Consider the following 17295-nt stretch of genomic DNA (forward strand, 5'->3'; position numbering starts at 1 on the left):
AAAAGAAAAGAAAAGAAAAGAAAAGAAAAGAAAAGAAAAGAAAAGAAAAGAAAAGAAAAGAAAAGAAAAGAAAAGAAAAGGAGAAATGCCAGTTAGGTTTCCAATTTCCCAATGTTAAGCTCTGTCTCCTACAATGTGGACACGATAAAGGCCTTTGAACAGTTTATCATACATCAAGCTTTAACCATTCCTAAGAATGTTTTTTTTTTTCATGCTGTTCCTTCTCTCTGAAGGATTCCTGCTTGTCATTGGCCTGGATAGCCTCTTCCCTTCCTTTAAATCTCAGCAAAATGTCCCTTTGTGTGAGACGCTTTCTCTACTATCCATTATCTCTCTTTACATTATTCCTTATACAACCAGAAAGTAACTAGCAAAATTGCAGTGAGCACAAGCATATGAGGTATGACTTAAATCATACCAGTCAGAAGACATAGAGTGGTAGAACAGATTAGAAAAAAAAAAAAAAACTACCCAGAAATAGAACAAAAATATTCTAAAATTTGTGTTGACCCATAAAAGACCCTGAGGAGGAAAAATAAAGAAGATATTATGCTGACTGACTCCAACTATATAAATCTACAGTAATGAAACAGGATGGTATTGGAATAAAAACAAGCAAACAGATGAATGCAATAGATGAGAACTGAGAACTAAATACACACAGATATGGCAATCAGTTCTTCTAAAGGAGACAAGCATAAAATGAAGAAAGGAATGTGTCTACAATTAATGGTATGAGAAATTGGACAGCCACATGTAAAAGAATGAATGTAGACCACTATCTCACACCATACATTAAAATCAACTCAAAGTGGATTAAGACTTAAATATAAAACCCAAAATCATAGAATATATAGAAGAAAACATAGGTAAAAACTTTTGACATAGGTCTTCTTGATGTATTTGTGGAATTGCCTCTAAGGCAAGAGATGCAAAAAAAAAAAAAAAGTATAAACAATAGGACTATGTTAAAATATAAAGCTTCTACATGGCAAAAAAAAATCCTTAAATCAAAAAGACAGTCTACTGAATGCAAGAAGAAGTCTGACAAGGAGTTAACACTTTATATAAATAACTAAAAAACAAGAAAATTCATGGGTGAAGTATCTAAAGAGACATTTGCTGAAGAAATTATACAAAATAGACAATGGACACATGAAAAAGATGTTCTGCAGTGACTGTTATTAAGGAAATGTAAATCAGAACTACAGTGAGATTTTACCTATTCCAATTAAAATGGTTATCAGGAGTCAAAAAATGATCAGTGTTGGTAAGTATGTGGAGAAAAAGAAACCCTTCTCCATTGCTGATGAGAATGCAACTTGTGCAGTCACTATAGAAATCTACATGGAGGTATCTCAAAAAATTAAAAACAGAACAACCATATAGTTTGGGTACCCCCCTGCAATATGAAAGCATTAACTCAAAAAATTGCTAAACTCCAATGTTCACTGCAACACTAGTCACAAAAGCCAAGATGTGAAACAACCCAATTCTCCAACAACAGAAAAATTAATCAAGATGTGTTGTGTATGCATACACACACACACACAAATGGAAGAGTGCTCAGCCATCAAAAGATGAAATCTTGTAACCTGTGACAACATGCATGTGTATTGAGGGAATTATGCCAAGTGAAATCTGTCAGAAGAGAAAGACAAGGCCAGATAATTTCAATCGTTTGTGAAATTTAAGGACACAAAAACAAACTTAGATTCTGACAACGAAATAGTGGTAAACAAAGAAAAAGGAGTGATGAAAATAATGAGTAGAAGGAGCCAACTAGGTAGAGACTAAATATTTTCATTGAGAAAATGTAATCTTGGAACCTGTTCAGTATTGTAAATATTAATGTTTCTTTAATAAAAGCAATGATCTATCTGCTTTGATAGTTTAATAAACTATAATTTTATTCAACTTCAAAAAGTAGCGCAACTTAAATATGGTTTGCTGAAAAAAATGTATGACCATGAAAAACAAAACCTAAAATTAAGGAAATAGAGTAGAGTATTTTTTAGTTCCAATTAATATAAAAAGTTGATTTCCAAATTATATACAAAGGCATGATATAAATCTAGTGGTAAAATTTACACACTGTAAAAAAGAAAATAACAGTGGAAGTGGCATGGTAACTTCCACTGAAGAGGTATGACTCTGTACCCCTAAATCATAGTGTTATCAGCATATGTTGCCTTTAAAAAATAGTTAAAATAAAATGAAAAAAGAAAGGCAAGATCAGAAAAGAACAAGAAGAAAACAGAAATGATGGAGACAAAGACCAAAATGTTACAAACCACGGGGAACAAAGATAAAAGGAGTAAAATAAAAATGAATGATCTCTGATAACAGTCCAACCAATCCAGCATTTTTCCATGAATATCAAACAGAAAACCAGACTAAAACAAGATTATGAATGTCACCAATGAAAAATTGTCTTACTGGTGGCTTCTTGTAATGCATGTATTGGTTTATTGCCCTAACTCCTTGAGTCAGCATCACAAATCTGGCTAATGTTCTTTAAGGCAGCATTTGCCCTTTAGGATTCTGATTTAGCTGACAGATGTGTAAAACCCCTTGTTGCAAGTAACCCTGCTATTGATTACACATCTGTGAAGCTCACAGACTCATGTTTTTTCTAGCTATGATCAGCATTACCTTAAGCCCTGTGCCCTGACGCTGAGCTCCCTGCTTTAGAAGATATAACATAAATTCAAGCTACATGTTGGCCACTTCCATAGTCCCCTGGTTTCTATAGATGAATATGGAAGATATTGATCTAAATTTCTCTGCTGGGAATGAAAGCGTGTCAGTGAATTTTGAGTTAAGGCCAAAGCTTGGTGCCATGTTCTCTACATAAGCAAAGCTGAGGTTTGAAGTTATCAGAAGACACTCCTTAGTGAATTTAAGTAACAAATAATGCAGCTGTCAACAAAGCTAACCCCAATGTCCTTGTTTAAAATTGCAAACTGACCCTTTGCCACATTTCAAATCCTCCTTAACCTGCTTTACCTTTTTTTATAACCTTATTACTTCCAAATGTATTTCATGGTTTATGTCATTTGTTATTTATTTAGTTCTCCTTCCACTACAGTATAAGTGAGTAAGGTCAGAGATATCACCAGTTTTGTGCACTAACATATTCCAAGCATCTACAATGGTGACTGCTCCATAACAGGCACTTGATTAATATGTTGTAATTGATGGATCAAGTAAAGAGTAAATGAATGAAAATCAGTATTTGATTGTTGGGGTGAAGAGGTGAAGGCAAGTAACAAAGATTAAAGATATTGGCATCTTTGCTTTCGAAATGTTTATGGTTTAGTTGGGAAAACAAAAATGAACATGGAAAATTGCTTAATAACTCCTCTGAGATTAATATAATTAATAAATATAATTATATGTATTAATAAGTGCAATTGGTCATAAAGAAGGTGGCTTACTGTAGCAGAAATAATAGTAAACTTGGAAAGTTGGGGTTCAATTCTGCCTCTACTAGTTAATGATAGTCTGCCTCTATTAGTTACTAACTAGTGGTAGTTAGTGATTATAACTATGGCTCAGAAAAATAACAATCCTTCTGAGCATCAGGTTCCTTATTAAAGTGAGTGAATGATAATGGCTTCTATATTGATGAAAGGATATTACAAATATAAAAGTAACTGGCTAATATTTTCTCAATACATGTCCATTGAATGAATGAACATTCTCACTTACAAATAAGAAAAGACAAGCAAAGTAGTTAGTTTAGTTACCTAAGATTGCCCAGTTAAGGTCAGATTAGGAATTCTAAGTTTCCTGATTCCCAGCCCAGTGTTACTGAAAATAGAATATAGTGCCTAGTCTGTCCCTTGACTTTATTCCTATGAGCAATTCTGTTTCTCACACATAACAAAAATTTATCATTTGTTCTAGAAAAGGATCATCATTTCCCTGAAATGTCCTCATTAGGCTCCAAGATGTCTATGCTCTGTCTCCCTTTAATCAGTTTACTTGTGAAGGAGCAATCTGCTTTACGACCTCTTTGCAGAGTCTGAAGGGTTTATGACCATGTGGTGTCAACAAGGAACTCTAAGATGCTTTCAGTTCCGTTTACTACTTTCAGAATTTTCAAGTTGTAGGAGCCTATTTGTCCTGAAAAGATGGGAGTTTGAACATTAAATCTGAGCAGCCATTAAGCTATTCCTAATACTGTCAAATGGAACAATCACTTTTCATGGTCTATTCCACACCACAGTAGCATTCACTAGGAAAATATGACCAGTATTACTGTGATGTGTTTTGAATGATAACACATCAACTGAAAATACACCATCTTGTTTCTTCACAAAGCTCCTAATGGATGGGTGAATCTGCTTTGGTCAGTTTCTTAACATTTTTGTAATGGAAATAAAGACTCCCAAAGATTTAAGAAACTCACTGGCTCAAATCTAGAAGCCTGGAGTACTGAATCGATGATCATGAAAAGGGCATGCTACTTCCCTACTTTACAATGCATAATTTGAGACCCATCTAAACAGGGGAATTGAATATTTAAAGGCTATAAGGCCTCAAAGTTATCTATCAGCAACACTGTTAGCACTACATGAATCTTAAATTTTGTAATAGAATCCCAAATTAATGCTGAAGGCCATGGCAGGAGAGGTAAAATAGATAACTCAAGTAAAATTTCACTTTAGCTAACTCAAGTACAAAAATGTATGTTGTTATCTAGTTATCACTCTGTTTGCTAATTTAAGAGGGATGTGAAAATTTAATGTTCTCAGTTTCTCAATGCTACATGGACTGTTGGCTCTTTCATAATCTAAATCTGCTTCATCTCCCTCTACCTGTTGATCAATTTCTTGGAATGTTTTTTCTCCTTATTAATAGTTACACTTTTTCCAGATAAAATTCCCAGTATTCATTGATCCAATTTTTTCTTGTGTCAATTCTAATAATTACAAAAAATTAGAAAGGCGACTGTCTGAGTTTTGTAATCTTTTCTAAAAGTTCATCATAGTGAAAATCCTAGAGAAAATTATTTATATAGAAGCAAGATCGGAGGTGGAGGAAAATTCTACAGAAATCTGGGGCTGAAAAATAAAGACTCCCTTCATAAGTGAAAAAAAATATCTATGCCTATTAATTCTGGAATCAATCCATTTCTCCACATCACCTTTGAACAAGTGAAACTTCCATCACTACCTTTATTGCTACAGTTGACTATTGAACAACAGCAGGGGATCCTTGAACACCAAGTGAAAAATATGCATAACTTTTGACTTCCCCAAAACTTAACTAAATTTGCCACTTGTTATCCTTGGGAGATTGGTTGTAGGATTTAAAGTCCTTCCAAAATAGAGGGATTGACAAGTCCCTTAGATTCAGCTCTCCTTTCTGTGGTTCTGCATCTGTGGATTCAACAATTTGAATGGGTTGAATTTATAAATGTAAAAACCTTGGATATGGAGAACCAACTACATTTATTGAGTAAGTATTCATGAACCTACCTAGCTTAAAGGTATTTTCTTCAAGCGTCAATTGCACAATTACTCTACATAGTCTCCACTGTCCAGATTCTCTTATGCTATATACTTCCCAGTTGCAACAAGACTGATTTTACTAGGTCATTCGAAACTCCAAAAAGTTACCCTAAATGTCCTCAGAGGAAGAAACAGTTTAATTCTTTAACAAGACCAAAAAGCTTGGTCTGGTCCACTGTTTTAATATACTCAACATTCTTTACTCTTGCAACCACTCTAAAACCACAATGTTGTGACTTGTATTCTAATTACTCATAGTTTCTTAAGCACACTAGGGTTTTTGTTGTTTCTAAGACTACATATTTGGTTCTTCCACCTGACCTACTCTCCTCCTTCCTTGTAACTGATTATAACTAGACCTCAGAATCCAACGTAGATGGAAACTTCTTAAAGAGACCTTCGTCAATCTCCCACATAACAGGAGGAACTTCCTAAGGATCCTATGGAGCACATATTGCACTGCATGGTCATTGGCTGCTCTCTCTCCCATACACACCATTCCCACCAGGCTGTCAGGGCCAAGGAGGTAGAACCGTAATGATATGCACTGTATAGTTATCCTACTGCAATGACTGAACATAACTGCTACTCAATAATACTTCCTGCCCTAATGAATGAGAAAACAGACTCCTCAAAGACCTTTGAAACCACCTGCCAGTTCTAACATTTTCCTGGCAGTCACTGCTTGACAACCTGAGCCTTTCTGCATCATGTTGATAATGGAAAATAATCCAAAGAGATTACAAAATTTAGTTTACATAGCTTTAAAACCCCAAATCCCCACAAAATATGTCAGCGTAATCCATATGCCTTCTTCAAAAAATACTTGAAGTGACTATAATTTATCTCATTTATTATCAGTTCTTAGGTTTATTCCCTAGCAACAAGTCCAACTGATTTAGAACTGAACTGTTGACGGTATTTAGATATACATGTTGCAAGAGACATGCTCTGAATTCCCAAGTCTCCACTGTCTCTCTTACAAACTCAGAATATTATAGTCTTAATGTAAAATGCAACCTAAGCCTTCTAAATAAATGGCACACCAAATACATCCCTACCCCAAAACATATGTGCTGAAAAACTAAACTGTATCAGTCCAGGAAGTAAAGGTGATGCCCCACATCATTAAAAATATATATATTAGGTTTTATTTTCTGAATTTTTAAATAGCACTACCAATACTTTTTCTTATGTTTAGTTTCAGCTATTATTTAGGGGAATACTCATAGAATTGACTTAGACATATGGATGGGGTTCTACTATACAATGCAGATTACCCCTTTGCCCCTGAATATTCCTGACACATTGAAATCTATCTGCAGGGTTGGTTTATCTCATCCAAAGTTTGGCAAGAAGATTAAAAAAAAAACAAAAAAAACTTTTTATCAAGTTCCCCAAAACACAAACAGATCACATGAATGAACATTTAGTAGTGTATGAAACAAGATCCCAACCAAGTTATAAATTGGTAAGACTCTTTCAGCTCCCCTTTAGGAACTGAGAAAAGGCAAAAGGAGGGATCTACTGTCAAGGTGAAAAATGGATCCCAGGAAACACACCAAATACCCAGCATTTCCCTTTGGAATCTGAGTAAAGAAAGAGGTAGTGCTCTGCCATCAAGGTGAAAACTGGGCTCCAGATAGTGATCCCCCATGCCCTTTTTTGAACTGAGTAAAGGCCAAGGGAGGGCTCCCCCATCAAGATGAAAGGTGTGCCCCAGAAAACAAAGGCCTGCCACTAGAGCCAATGGAGGCTAACAATCCTGAATCCTCTGCCATCATGGTGATGGAAGGATTCCTGATAAGTGTGGGCTTACCTGTCAGGCTGTGGGAGGCTAGCAAAAACTCCCAGCATCCCTTCTGGAACAGGGTAAAGGATGGAGAAGGCTCCTCGAACAAAGTTGGGCAGCTAGTCCCAGGGAAAATACCCGCTGGCTTATAGGACTGTTGGAGGACAGTGACCCATGTGTACCCATGCACCCCATCCAAAACAGCAAGTAAATCCAAGTAAAGGCAGAGGGAGGGCATAGCTCCCACAGGGAGTAGCAAACCACTTGGGAGAGTGAGTGCCTTTTGGCTCACACACAGCATTAGAGTCTGCATGAACCATTAGCATATGCACAGACTACACTCAGTTTGTAGATTAAGATTGCACAGAGGAGGTGAGACCAGCAACATACATAGACCTCAGTGATTTTCAGGAATAGTGCCCATCAATCCATCTGCAGCATAGCTTCCTTGTGAAATCTGGTGTGACAGTGCTGGATTCAATATGGCCATTACTTCCTGAATTCCCAGGAGGGGCACAGTGACAAGATGCCTACCAGTATCAGTGACACAGTGGCACAGTGCATAGAGAAAATCAAAACAAACAAATAAACAGGGAGAAGGAAAAATATAAAGCCCTCTGGGGAAGGACATGCCACACAATGAAAATCTGCCCTCAGAACTCAACGTCAATGACATGGAAGAACTTTTCCATCTGACAGAGAATTTAGAATGGCCATGAAAAATATAAATAATGAATTGAAGAATGAAATTGAGTCTTTAAGAAGACTGAATTAAAGCTTAATTAAAGGTTAAAGGAGGAATTAGAGAACTCTGGAAAAGTAACAAAGCAAGAATTGATTAAATGAAGAATGAATCAGTACTCTCAAAGATACAGATATAAAAAGATCCAAAAGAAAAGGAAAGAGGAGTACAAGGGAGAAAAAATGAAGAAACACTTTGAGAACTATCTGACGACATGAGGAAAGTAAATATACGAGTCACTGGAACCCAAGAAGGTGAGGAAAGAGACATAGGACCCAAGAAACTATTAAAGAGGAAAATTGAATAGAACTTCCTAATCATGAAGCAGGAGATGAAAATAAACACCCAGGAAGCTAGAATGAAAGGGGAATTATGGCAAGACACATAATATTAAAGCTTCCAAACATCAGAGACAAAGAAAACTAGTGAAGAAGGTGAGGGGAAATAAACAGATAACCTATGAAGGAAAACCAATCAAGCTGACATCAGACTTCCCTAAAGAAATACTATAGGCAAGAAGGGAATGGAGAAACATATTTAACAAACTCCAAGTAAACAAATGCCAACCAAGAATAATTAAGCCCACAAAGTTCTCCTTCCTCTATGAAGGAAAATAAATTTCTTCTCAGACAAACAGAATCTCAAGAAATTCATTACTATCAAACCCTAGACCAAAAAAATATTACAAGAAGCTTTAAAGCCAAATGAACAGAGAAATGAAAGGAGAACAGAACAAAGTAAGGAATAGAATCACAAAAGAAACAAATGGCAAATAGAGGTGCAAATGTATTAATATATTTTTTTTCAAAAAAAATTTAAAGATTTATTTATGTATACATACAGAACTGGGGTACAGGCCAGAAGTGCAGGGGTGGTGAAAGGATTCACCAGAGACAGAGTGGGAAGCAAAACAGGCAGACCGATTAAGTACACTGCTGAGGGGAGCAGCAGGCTGGTCAGGAGAGGTCTGCCTTACCATATGGCTCACCTCTGGGGCCGGGTGGGGATGGAACTCATGCTGAAGTGGCATTAGCCTCTTAGTGCTGTACTTTAACCTTCTGCACCACCAGGGAGGGCCAAAATGTATCAATATTTACCCAACATATATGGACTAAAACTCATCAATAAAAAGATAGAGTTGCCAAATGGATTAAAATCAGAATCCAACCTTCTGCTGTCTCCAGGGAAGACATTTAACTCCAAAAGATAAACAGATATTGAAAATAAAAGGCTGGAAAACAATCCTACAAGCGAGTGGACCAAAAAAGAAGGCATGAACAGCTATACTTATTTCAAATGAAATAGACTTCAACCTAAAAAAGGTAAAGGGAGACATGGATTGTCACTGCATTATGATTAAGGGGACAATATATCTGGAATATATACTACTAAACATATTCTCACCAAATGAAGGCGTACCAAAATACATCAATTATCACCTCTGAAAATAGACATTAGAAAAAATACACATATAGTAGGAGACTTCAACACCTCCCTCTCACCAATGGATAAAACAAGAGAAAATATAAACAAATACATGAGAGTTCTAAATAAGACCTTATATCTCATGGGCTTAACTGATAGATATATACGACATTGCACCAAAAAATATCTGAATACATTTTTTTCTCAAGTGCACACAGGTCAGTCTCCAAGATTGATCACACAGTGGGCAACAAAACAAACATCAACAAGATACAAGATGCTATAAACATCAAAGATACTATAAAATCAAAACCATACCAAATATTAAACTAGAAATAAGCCATGAAAAGAAAGTAAAAAAGCCTCTCATTTTATGGATATTAAAACATACTACTGGAGGACCAATGGAGCCATGAGGAGATCAAAGACGTAATTAAAAAATACCTTGAGACAAATGATGAGGAGGACACAACTTTGCAAAATGTATGGGACACAGCAAAAGCAGTATTAAAAGGAAAGGCTGTAGCAATACAGGCTCATATCAGTAAACACGCAAATCAAAGAAACAACCTAATCTCCCATCTCAAAGAGCTAGAAAAACAGCAACAACAACAACAAAATCCAGGCTAAGGAAAGAATAAAATAATAATAATAATAAAAGCAGAAATAGAAATTAAAAAGAGAAATTCAAAACATCAATGAGACCAAGAGTTGTTTATTCAAAAAATAAAATAAAATGTACAAAGCTCTAACCAGACTCAGAGAGAAAATAAAAGTCAATAACACAAACAAGTAGGATCATAAACAAGAGGAGAGAAATTACAACAAACTCAGCAGAAATCGAAAGAAAAATAAGAAATTACTATACAAACAAGTTCAACAGTCTCGAAGAGATGGAAAAAATTCCTAGAACTATATAACTATTCAAATCTAGAAAAAGAAGAAATAAAACACCTACACAGAACAATTAATTACAAACACTGAAATTGAAACAGTACTCAAAACCCTCCCCAAAAATAAAAGCCCAGGACCAGACAGCTTCACAAATGATTTCTACTAAAAGTTCAGAAATGAGCTAGTGCCTATCCTATAGGAACTTAAAAATAATCAAGAAAGGAGTATATTAAATATATTTTATGAAATCAACATAGCACTAATACGAAACCAAACCCCAAAAAATAAAACTACAGGCCAAACTACAGGCCAATCTATAATGAACACTGATGCAAAAAAATCCTCAATTAAAAAAAAAAAGTTAGGGCCCTCCCTGGTGGTGCAGTGGGTTAAAGCACTGCACTGAGAAGCTAAAGCCACTTCCTCATGAGTTCGATTCCCGCCTGCCCCGGAGGTGACCACATGGTGTGGCAGACCTCTCCTGACCCGCCCGCTGCTCCCCTCAGTAGTGTACTTCGTCGATCTGTCTGTTCTGTTTCCCACTCTGTCTCTGGTGAAGCCTCTCACCGCCCCTGAGCCACTGGCCTGTGCCCCAGTTCTGTATGTACAAATAAATAAATCTTTAAAAAAAAAAAGTTGAAAACCTTCACATTAAGATCAGGAACAACAGATGGGTGTCTACTGTCATACTGCTTTTCAATGTAATACTTGTAGTCCTAGCCAGAGCGCAATAAGACAAGAGAAAGACATAGATAAAATTCAAACAGGGAAAGAAGTCAAAATACCACTATTTGCAGATAATATAATAGAGAACTTTAAAAATGCCACAGACAAACTAATTAAAATAATAAACCAGTTTAGTAAACGTAAAGATCAAGTATCAACACACAAAAATTCAGTAAGTTTTCTATATATAAGCAATAAATATGAAGAAAAAGTTAAGAAAACTGTCCCATTTGCAATTGAAACAATCAAATACCTTGGAATAAACCTAAGAAAGGAGGTGAGTGACCTATACAAAGAAAATTATAAAACATTGATATAAGAAATAGAAGACACAAAGTAATGGAAAGATATTCCCTGCTCATGGATAGAAAGAATTGGCATTATAAAATGGCCATACTATTGAAAGAAATTTACAGATTCAATGCAATCCCATAAAAATCTCAATGGTTTTCTTCAAAAAATAGAACAAATACTGACTAAATTTATATGAAATCACAAGAAAAAACCTTGAATGGCCAAAATCCTCTTGACTAAAAAGGAGAACAATGAAGTATTACACACCCAGACTCTAAACTATACCACGAAGCCATAATAATTAAAATAGTATGATATTGGAACAAAAAAAAAAAGACACAAAGATCAATGGAATAGAATAGGAAACCTAGAAATAATACCACACATACATGGACAACAAATTTTTGATAAAGAAGCAAAGAATATACAATGAAACAAGGACAGTTTGTACTGGGAAAATTGTATCCTATGCAAAATAAAGAAACTGGACTACTAGCTCACAAAATGCACAAAAACCAATACTAAGGGGATAAAATAATTGAACATAATGCCTGAAACTATAAAATAGAAAAAAACATAGGTAAAACACCACATATGTTTGACATTCCTTAAAATTAGGGAAATGCAAATCAAAACCACAATGAGATAGCACCTTACACCAGTGAGAATGGCACATATTAAAAAAAAAAAAAGCAGACAACAACAAATGTTGACAAGGGTGTGGGAAAAAAGGAACTCTCCTACATTGTGGTGAGAATGCAAACTGGTTCAACCATTATGGAAAGCTGTGTGGAGATTCCTCAAAATAAATCCCTCATGAAAATGAATATTCCATGTGATCCAGAAATTCCACTCCTAGGAATCTACCCAAAGGACACAAAAACATTAATCCAAAAGGATACCTGCACAAGCACAATTTTTTTTAATTCTCTTTGACTTTTTCTCTTTAAACACCTTTGTACTTTTGATATTGTCCAATTTGCTTTTCTTAACCCTGATTTTTTTTTCTTTTTTCTTCTACCTGTCCCTTCTTCAGTCATAACTTTTATGTTAATAATTATCTGTTCAAAAAAATTTTCTTTATCCGGGTCCTCCCTGGTGGCACAACGGGTTAAAGCACAGCACTAAGAAGCTAAAGCCACTTCCGCATCAGTTCGATCCCCACCTGCCCTAGAGGTGAACCACATGGCGTGGCAGACCTCTCCTGTCTCACCTGCTGCTCCCCTCAGCAGTGTACTTCGTCAGTCAGCCTGTTCTCCCCACTCTGTCTCTGGTGAAGCCTCGCACCACCCTTGCACTCCTGTTCTGTATGCACAAATAAATTAAAAAAAAAAAAAAACTTCTTTCACCTAATTGTTATATGAGCTGATTCATAAAATCTTCAAAGAAATTCGATGAGAATAAATTCATTATTTTGAGCAAGTTTTTTTCTTCCTCTAGTATATCCCATATTCCACATTTTCCCATTTGAACAAAACTTCCACTTTTGTTCTTTTTCTCAGGATTCTTTTGTTGTTTCACATATATTTCATGATTTTTTTTTTGTTCTATTTTTGTGAAGAGTGGTATTTTAATAGGCCTTATACTGAAGTTGTAAGTTGCTTTAGGAAATATATCCTTTTAAAGGATATGCATTCTTCCAATCCTAGGAGTATGGGGTATTTGTCCATCTCTTTATATATTCTATTTCTTTCAGCAAAGATTTATAATTTTCATCTACAGTTCTTTCACTTCATTACTTATATTCATTGCAAAGTATTGTTCATCTGATAGCAAAAAGAGAAGGGTTTTTGAGGAAAACATGAGTGGAAAGAAAAGAATTTTCCCTAGGTAAGGATAATTTTCTAAAGATAGAAGGGCAGGATAGAAGTCCATGGGAACTGTGGCTCAATAGGAATCCATTTATTTCTCATTAGAAGAAATCTGATGAGATGGGAACCTTCATGGAGAATATCTACATGAGTCCCAGCTTCCCTAAGACACATGACCCACTGAGAAGAGGTAATTTTAAAAATCTTATAAAGAGATCATTGCTCTGAGCAAGGTTAAGAAAATTTACATGTACCAGCAGACCTGTGGTTCTTTATCTGAGGCCTTATGCAAGTTTTATTCACTATCTTACTGAGAAATCTGGACCTCCCTCGTGGCACAAGGGGTTGTCTCAGCACTATCTAGCTATTGCCAGCCACTGCAGCATGAGTTTAATACCTGACCAGGGAGCTAACCTACATGATACTGCAGACCTATCCTGTCTCCCCTCAGCAGTGTATTTCAGTAAATCTGCCTGTTCTGCTCCTCATTCTGTCTATGGTAAATCCTCATTCTCCTTTCTGCCTCCTGCCCCTACCCCACCACCTCTGGCCTACACCTCAATTCTTGTATGCATGCATGTATAAATAAAATAAATCTTAAAATAAATCTGATTATTATTTTAGACACAATTTTTTTGATCCTGAAATAAATTAAAATTGTTTAAAAGCAACCAATCTTCATTGACTTGACTTTGTTAAGAAAATTTAGATTGTCCTTCAATTTCCCATAGTACCACAAACTTCTGGGTGAGGTAGAGAGCCATGAAATTGATTCATGTGTGAAGAAAAGAGCAAAAGGAAATAATTTCAATCGCTGCTAAAACTTGGCCCTGCCACAATATCATCTATGCCAGTATTTTTCAATCAGGGACAATTTTGCCTGCTAGGTACATTTGGCAATGAACATCACTTTTGGTTGCTACTGTTGTTACTGTTTCTAGTGAAAAGAGGCCAGGGTTGCACTAAACACCTTACAGAACACAAGACAACCATCTCATAACAGGAAATTAGCTAACCCAAAATGTTAATAGTGCCAAATCTGAGGACCCTTACCTAAACGTACCCACATGGTTCTGTGATGCTGAGTTGCAACTGTAGTCAACAGACTGCTATGCAGTCAAATGTCAGGTACCATTCAGAACCTTTCACACAGGTCCCCACTATGCCTTGCCAGCTAGATTGTGCTCAGCTAGTGCTGCAGTTAAAAGAAATCTCTTTTTGGTTGCTGCACCCACCTTTCCATATAACTCTAGCTATTCTTTCCTAATTCTCCAGGTTTGAACTGTTCTATTCCTTTGTGCTAAAACAGTAATCGCTCCTCTTAATCTGAACATGTCCAAATTAGGGAATTACTCTATCTCCAACTCAAAAACTTCCTAGACCAAGTTTCATATTATTCTACATTTCCCAGTTTCTGTCTTCAGAGCAAAATCTTCCTCATCAAACTCTTCTAGAATTTTCTGTGGTGTTTATCATCTTTTAAATTATAAAAATATAACTAAACTATAACTATAGGAAACTATTCGCCAATACTAATAATAAATTACATATATTACTAATAAATGATTATATGATTATAATAATTATTTATTAAATACTTATTCTGTGTCAGATATCATGATAAGCACTTTTCATATATTATATCACTGAATATTTCAGTGACAACATTCACAGCACAGGCATTGGCGAGCTAGACCAAACACTAACTTCAAATAATCAGTACTAATATCAGGGATTTATTAGGGCTTTATTTCTTCTCTGTTGCCTCACATACATTTGTAAGTCAATGGAAATTTTTGTAGAATAAATAAGTTTTACAATATGTCAATAAATCACTATAATCATTTACCTGAGCAGGAAATATATCTGTCTTCCTCATTTCCACTTCCCACACAATTGGTCCAGTGCCAAATATATAATAGATGCTCATAAATACCCTTACTTTTAGTTTTACATATTTCCTATGACACCAGAAGTAATATTATATGTATTTATTGTATTATCTCAATCCATTTACACTACCACCAAGAAAGCATTATTACTATATTATAGATGACACAACTAAGTTATATTATAGAGTGTGCTGTTGGAAAAAGATTCATACTAGCTATGTATAATTATTTATTTGTATGTTGCTCAGAAGAAACTGTCAGGTGACCAGTAATGGTAAAAATTCAACAACAAGTAAATGAAAGCAATGCTTGAGGACAGTAGATTCAGGTAGAATATTTTAAAGAATGTTTGCGAGAATTAATCCTACCCCTTTAACAAAAGACCTTAATTTTTCTTTTTCTTGTTTTAAATAGTTAGCGAGTAAAAATAATTTTGTTGTGGCTCCATGCTATATTTCTAGCAGTAATAAAAAGAGATTCATACATAAAACTAAAGTGGAGAATTATGTTTACACACAGAACAAAAACTACAACTTTTAGTCAATGAACAAAAGTAAAATGACCATAAAAATCCCCTACCCCAAAATCTTCTAGAACTTTCAATGGTGGCTATGTGCCAACTAAAAAATCACTATAAACAAATGCTGGTCAGCTTCTACTGCCACTGACTTCCCAGTGCACCACAAATGTACACTGCCCATGGGCTCTACTGCCACCACAACATCATTTCCTTTCAATGTCTTATTTTTAAATTTAAGAACATCTAACTTTACAAAACAAAGTGAACCCCCACAGAAGCAAAGTAATTGTGTGCACCTGTGGTTAGTTGTTCTAGTGGACTATTGTTTTTAAGACCACAATAATCCTCTGGTGTTTTTTTTCACTCAATCCTTTCATAAGGATTGTTTTGTAGGATGGCTGCATCTTACATGAAATTTAATCAAGCAGCTACTTTTTAGTCACTAAATGAAAGCCAACCATTTGTTTTGTTGGTGCCCTATGACCAAACTTCACTAGTCTGGTGAATTGAAAAGTTAACCATTTTATCTCAGAATGAAGGAAAGAAGTTATGGGTGTTTCAGCTTCACTCTTTGTTCACGCTTTGCTGCTTGGACCCAAGCTCTTATTCCTTTACACATTGCAAATTGAACAAATCCCGCTTCCAAATTGTTTTTTTGCCTCTTCCCCATATTAAAAAACAAAACAAAACACAAAAACAGTTGTACCATTATGTGTTATACCCATATGTGTGGTATATGTGCATGTGTTTCTGTACACACATATTTATTCTAAGCTTGACTTATCTGATTTATATTTAAAAATTTTAGTTTGAAACATCTTTAACATCATTTTCAAGAACACATTCCCAAAGATGGACCTAGTTTTCAGAGTCAATGATGCTGGAGTATCACAATATATTTTGCAGAGAATGAATCTCCTAGATTTTAATAGGGAATTGCCCTGATTATATTGCCTCAACTCTCTATGCTTGTTACTGGCGTACACTTGTGTATCAACTCAGGATTCCTCAAACCAATGGGATGGAATGATAGACAATAGAGAAAAGATGGTATATGATAATGAGTGTGATAGATGATAGAGAAAGAGCGAGACAGACAGACAGGTAGATACAGGCAAACATTAATTTAAAGAATTGGCTATATGATTATGGAAGCCCAATTTCCCATGATCAGCTGTCTGCAAGCTGGAGAGCCAGGAAAGCGGTGGTGCAGTTCCAGTTAGAGTCTGAAAGCCTGAGCACAAGGAGAACTAATGATGTAAGTTCCACTGCAAGCGCAGAAGACTACTGTTTGAAAAAACGACAGAGAAGACAAATACTTCCTTACTCCACCTTTTGTTCTATCCAGTCTCCAATGGCTTTATAAGGCCCACTCGCTGGGGAAGAAAAAGTGCTTTCCTCAGTCTACAGACTCAAAGGTACTGTCATCCAGGGCCACTCTTGCAGACATACCTAGAATAAGCTTAAACCAAATTTGTGCACTCCATGTCCCTGTCAGGTTGACAAATGAAAGTAACCATCATAATGATGTGTAGTTCAAGTGTCTGAAACTCAAGAAAATATAAGTTCTGGAGGAGCATAATTAGACTTTTCTTAAAGCAAAGGCTAGAAACTGTACATTCCTTGAGAAGGATGACTGTCTTTCATTAACCTACATATGCCAGCACACAATACACT

General features: G+C 35.6%; 1 long non-coding RNA gene across 1 annotated transcript in view; it reads right to left on the bottom strand.

Annotated features, from left to right (window-relative positions):
- The window catches only part of LOC105853353, a 247026-nt gene that overhangs the window by 60446 nt on the left and 169285 nt on the right, over positions 1-17295 (bottom strand). The gene's annotated exons all lie outside the window — the stretch shown is intronic.

Source organism: Condylura cristata, unplaced genomic scaffold, assembly GCF_000260355.1.
Source record: "Condylura cristata isolate star-nosed mole 26May11 unplaced genomic scaffold, ConCri1.0 scaffold00007, whole genome shotgun sequence".
NCBI lineage: Eukaryota > Metazoa > Chordata > Mammalia > Eulipotyphla > Talpidae > Condylura > Condylura cristata.